Genomic DNA, 6,089 nt, shown 5'->3' on the forward strand with positions numbered 1-6,089 from the left:
TCCACTGCAGTTCAAAAGGAACAATGCTGTATATCATACACACTGAAAGACAGACCAGTGAATTATTAGAATAAATATAATTTCCTTAGTGAGGTACAGTTAAGTTTCTGGAGCAGTAGAAGTACAGTATCAGCCATCATAGAATTCACAAAAGTGCTTGACTTGGGTTGTGTGGGGGAAGAGACCAAACAGCGAGGTCATCAGTCTCATTGGGTTAGGGAAGGACGGGGAAGGAAGTCGGCCATGCCCTTTCAAAGGAGCCATCCCAGCATTTGCCTGGAGCGATCTAGGGAAATCACGGAAAACCTAAATCAGGATGGTCAGACGCGGGACTGAACCGTCGTCCTCCCGAATGCGAGTCCAGTGTGCTAACCACTGCGCCACCTCTCTCGGTACCACAAAAGTGGTACTAAATGCACTATACAAAGATGATTGTGCCACAGGTATATTTTGAGACCTCTCAAAGATCTTTTTAGCACTTGGGGGCCAATGGACCCATATTGTTTTTGTTACACAGTACATCAATGACTTCCTTGACGCCAAAGACAATGGAAAAAATTCTTTTTGCAGATGACACGAACATTTTAATTGCAGATAAAAACCAGACCTCCTAGCAGAGAAAGCAAACGAAACCCTAAGAGATGTTTATAACTGGTCATCAAATGGTTCAAATGGCTCTGAGCACTATGGGACTCAACTGCTGAGGTCATTAGTCCCCTAGAACTTAGAACTAGTTAAACCTAACTAACCTAAGGACATCACAAACACCCATGCCCGAGGCAGGATTCGAAACTGCGACCGTAGCGGTCTTGCGGTTCCAGACTGCAGCGCCTTTAACCGCACGGCCACTTCGGCCGGCTAACTGGTCATCAAGCAATAAACTTACACTGAACATAAAAAACTAATGGTGCGAATTTCTTCTTAAAGGAAAAAATCATTCTGCAAAATTAAATGTGGAGTAAAATTTCGTAGATTTTATAACAAACACAAAATTTTTATGAATTGGTACTGACTCTCTTCTGAGGTTGGTTGAACCCAAAGTATACTAACAAAGAAAATGTCATCAGCATGCTATGCCCTTCGAGTCTTGTCATCAATGTCTAACTGACAATGCCTTGGGACGACCCAGCAGTGATTTCGTCAAGTAATATAGCAAAACTCTTTAGTCAGCAGCATGACTCTCTACTCTTTGCTACAGGATTGTCTTTGTGGTAGGTTCCTCTTCTCCTCAGTTCTATTCAGTACCTCCTCGTTAGTTACATGATCTACCCATCTAATCTTCAACATTCTTCTGTAGCACCACATTTCGAAAGTTTCTATTCTCTTCTTGTCTAAACTATTTATCGTCCATGTTTCACTTCCATACATGGCTACACTCCATACAAATAATTTCAGCAAAGACTTCCAGACACTGAAATCTATAATCGATGTTAACAAATTTCTCTTCTTCAGATACGCTTTCCTTGCCACTGCCAGTCTACATTTTATATCTTCTCTACTCCGCCCATCGTCAGTTACTTTGCTCCCCAAATAGCAAAACTTATCTACTACTTTAAGTGTCTCATTTCCTAATCTAATTCACTCAGGATAACCTGATTTAATCCGGCTACATTCCATTATCCTCGTGTTGCTTTTGTTGATGTGCGTCTTATATCCGCCTTTCAGGACACTATCCATTTCGTTCAACTGCTCTTCCAGGTCCTTTGCTGTCTCTGACAGAATTACAATGTCATTGGCAAAACTTAATTCCTACTCCAAATTGTGAACAGCCTTTCGCTCCCTTTATTTGAACCCTGCCACCTCCAGAATTCGAAGAGAGTATTGCAGTCAGCATTGTCAAAAGCTTTCTCTAATTCTGCAAATGCTAGAAACGTAGGTTTGCCTTTCCTTTATCCATTTCCTAAGATGAGTCGTAGGGTCAGTATTGCCTGACGTTTTCCAACATTTCTACGGAATCCAAACTGATCTTCCACATGGCCAGCTTTTACAAGTTTTTCCATTCGTCAGTAAAGAATTCGTGTCAATATTTTGCAGCAGTGACTTATTAAACTGATAGTTCGCTAATTTTCACACCTGTCAACACCAGCTTTCTTTGGGATTGGAATTATTATATTTTTCTTAAAGTCTGAGGGTATTTCGCCTGTCTCATACATCTTGTTCACCAGATGGAAGAGTTTTGTCAATGCTGGCTCTCCCAAGGCTATCAGTAGTTTTAAAGGAATGTTGTCTACTCCTGGGGCCTTGTTTCGACTTAAGTCTTTGAGTGCTCTGTCAAATTCTTCTCTCAGTATCATATTTTCCATTTCATCTTCATCACCATCCTCTTCCATTTCCATAATATTGCCCTCCAGTACATCGCCCTTGTATAGACCCTCTATGTACTCCTTTCACCTTTCTGCCTTCCCTTCTTTGCTTAGAAGTGGTTTTCCATCTGAGCTCTTGATATTCATACAAGTGGTTCTCTTTTCTCCGAAGGTCTCTTTAATTTTACTGTAGGCAGTATCTGTCTTACCGCTAGTGATATATTCCTCTACATCCCTACATCTGTCCTGTAGCCATCCGTGCTTAGCCATTTTGCGCTTCCTGTCGATCTCATTTTTGAGACATTTGTATTCCTTTTTGCCTGATTTACTGCATTTTTATATTTCCTCCTTTCATCAATTAAATTCAATATCTCTTTTGTTACCCAAGGATTTCTACTAGCCCTCGTCTTTTTACCTATTTGATCCTCTGCTGCCTTCATTATTTCGTCCCTCAAAGCTACCTATTCTTCTTGTACTGTATTATTGATCCTGTACTTGTCACTCGTTCCCTAATACTCTCTCTGAAGCTCTCTACAATCTCAGGTTCTTTCAGTTTATCCAAGTCCCATCTCCTTAAGTTCCCACCTTTTTGCAGTTTCTTCAGATTTAGTCTGCAGTTCATAACCAATAGATGGTTGTCAGAGTCTGGAAATGTCTTACAGTTTAAAACCTGGTTCCTAAATCTCTATCTTACCATTATATGATCTATCTGAAACCCTCCAGTGACCAGGCCTCTTCCATATATACAACCTTCTTTCATGATTCTTACTTAAAACAAGTGTTAGCTATGATTAAGTTATGCTCTGTGCAAAATTCTGCCAGGCGGCTTCCTCTTTCATTTCTTACCGTCAGTCTGTATTCACCTATTACTTTTCCTTCTACCGGATTCCATTCCCACATAACTACCCTGTACATCGTTCCTTTCGAAGACATGACAGAAAACGCACTTGGTTTACGTTTAAAAATATTAACTTTAATAAATATCACGCATACGGTAACATCGCCCGAAAAATACGGATTGAAACTAGGTCATGAATTTGCTATGAACTATTGTTTCAATCACGTCGCTATGCAGTTCTCACTGGATTTCTAGAAGCAGATTGTAACTGTGAAACCTCCAAATAAAGTTCTGCACCCGCCCTCACTGTTAACAAGCATCTCGCGGTCTGCTATCTGTGGTCCTCCCTGATGGATTTGCAGCAGTGTTATTCGGAGATGTACTACGAAGCTTAAATTTTAATTTTTTACTAAGTCGTCAAAGAAATTTATTTGCCTATGTTGTTGTTATTTCTTATTGAGTACTATAGTAATCCTTCTAATCCTGCCAACTTCGATAAGGAAAAAAATATTAAAAATCCGGCAGATGCGTTCGAGAATCGAACACAGGTTTTGTGCTCCCCAGCCAGATGCTTTGTTCGATAGGCAAACAGTGTTTTGCTGATCACTATTTACGTTTGGGGTACACAAGCAGCATTCGTAACAGTTTCTTCCCTCGATTTCTAGCAAAATATGCGTTTGCGAATCTCATAAGAAGATGAAAAATGCTGTTTTCAATTATCTGTCAATACTGTCACCTTTGAAGTGATTGTGCGTCATGAACTTTAGTGACGGTTTTGTCTAAAGCGGGTGGATGTTGAGCCAAAATATTTTAGGGTCTTTTAAATTTTGTTGTACACAAGCGACATGCCAAGTATGAGCTGACTCGGTTGGTCATGTCTGAGGCCTTCCCATTGTGAGTGGAGCAGGACTAACAATGCAACTGAATCACAGTACACCAAACACTACTTATCCCATAAGTGACTCCTCAGTAGCCCTTAAGTCAACGGCTGTGCCTAGGTGGACACACCGGTTCACGTTACGTGATCAAAGTTGAGAATCGTTGGCTGTGGAAAGTATCTGGATGGATGACCGTCCAAGTATGCCGTACGCTGGTGGCAGTTTTCCTTTGACCTTACACCATAAGGGATTGGAGGGGTGGAGGCGTAAAATCCCGTATCATCAGTCTTTGCGCCAGTGTTGAGGATTAAATTCCAAACCTCTCTGCAGTGTCTCATGATGTGAGGGCATGCAACACTGCTGATGGCGATCCTGCCATCGGATGGGAATGTTAGTTTGGCTGACCTCTTGATGCTCATCGAGAGGAGTAGGCTATGTGGTGGCACCTGGTCTCAACCTTCCCCTTCTCCCATCATCTTCAATCCGAACACGACACTCGACTCCACATACACACAAACACTTACAGCCTGTTAAGTAAGATAGGGGACGGGTTAATCAGTAGATAAATGTATTTCACAGCAAACTAAAACATATACACGCATTATATGTGAATTTGTAATGGATGGGTGCCAGGATGTGCCATATTAAGACTCGGCAAGAACTTTCCAGTTGATTTATTTCTTTCCACTACAGTGCCCCATTCACCTCGGTCCACGTCACAGGGTCACGCAATGCTGAGGCCACCACCCCAGCGACCCAGTGCAATGCACTGTGTCAGCCTCGTACGCCAATGGAGTGCGTGGTCGTCAGGATGCCAGGAGTTGGCTCAGCGGTCTGCATCCCTGCAGACTCAGCGCTGCTCAGTGTGAGCCGCGGGCGGCCAGCTGCGTCCTTCTCCTCGCCAGCATGGCTGGGATCGCGGCGACGAACAAGCGGCCACTATCTGGCGTCCGAATCTGCGGCCCTCGCCTCGGGAAGTGTCCGGCGTGTGTCGGGAGCCGAGACGACTGCCCGAGGTAGCGAGCCGAAGAGTGGCCCGCCGCTGGCTGGCTGCAGACCCCGCGTCAGCGTCAGAGGGTCGAACCGACGACCCGCCATGGACTGGGACGCTGTCGCATCTGTGGCTGCGAATACCCCGGCAGTGTGACACGCCCCGCTGATCAGGAGAGTTTCCACACTCGAATGAATCTCATTAGAAAACGGCACCTATTCATACTCAGCTGTGCGCCTCTGTTTTGCCAAGCGTGCTGCTTCGCGTCACGTATGCATAACCCTTAGGTTGGTCAGTGGCCCTCTTCTGCCTGTGACTTGCGCTATGGAAACTGCTGTGTGCGCCCTCTCCGGCAGTTCTACGCCCCTGTGGCCTCTATTTGCCTTCGCAACTGCTGTTATACATAACTTACTGCAATCCGGCCAGCACCTGGCTGTAACTTGTGCTCCAAATATCGCACAAAACTAACTTTCCCTATCCTAATCGGTGGTGGCGCTATATTATTTCCGTCTTCGGAAAGACCCAGTCCCCGATTCGTCCTTTAACTAACTCTTAAACTTGTTTGGATTGGCACTTATGACGTACTTACTTACTATTAGAAAACGTAGATATGGTCTAGTGCTCCTAAGCGCATGACATGAGGGGAAAAACATAATAAAATCCTTAATGGATGACCACTCCACTGAACGCTCGTTCAACCCCTTACCTACGCCCTTGGTATCCAATCCACTGGGACTTGGGCTACCATTGGTTCCCTTTTGGCATTAGCTCTCCACCTGATCAGAAAGAAAACAACACATACAAAGTTAAGGCTGCGATGGCACTTGGCTCAGTGATGCCCAAAATGATCGTTATTTGTCGTTGCCTTTCCCTATACTGACCAACATTTTGAACAAGCTGATTGGCTGATATGGTCCCCTCTTGCTCTAAAATGAACTGGTTTACGAATCTCAACAGACCTGGCTCCAGAGTTTGATTTAACAAGGTCAGATTCTGCCTTGGCAAAAACTCTAAAGTGGTTTCTGGCCAGTACAGCAGTAGCTGCGTAACATTCAATGGCGTGACTACTGAAATTGACG

This window comes from Schistocerca nitens, chromosome 8 (assembly GCF_023898315.1).
Source record: "Schistocerca nitens isolate TAMUIC-IGC-003100 chromosome 8, iqSchNite1.1, whole genome shotgun sequence".
In the NCBI taxonomy this organism is placed as follows: domain Eukaryota; kingdom Metazoa; phylum Arthropoda; class Insecta; order Orthoptera; family Acrididae; genus Schistocerca; species Schistocerca nitens.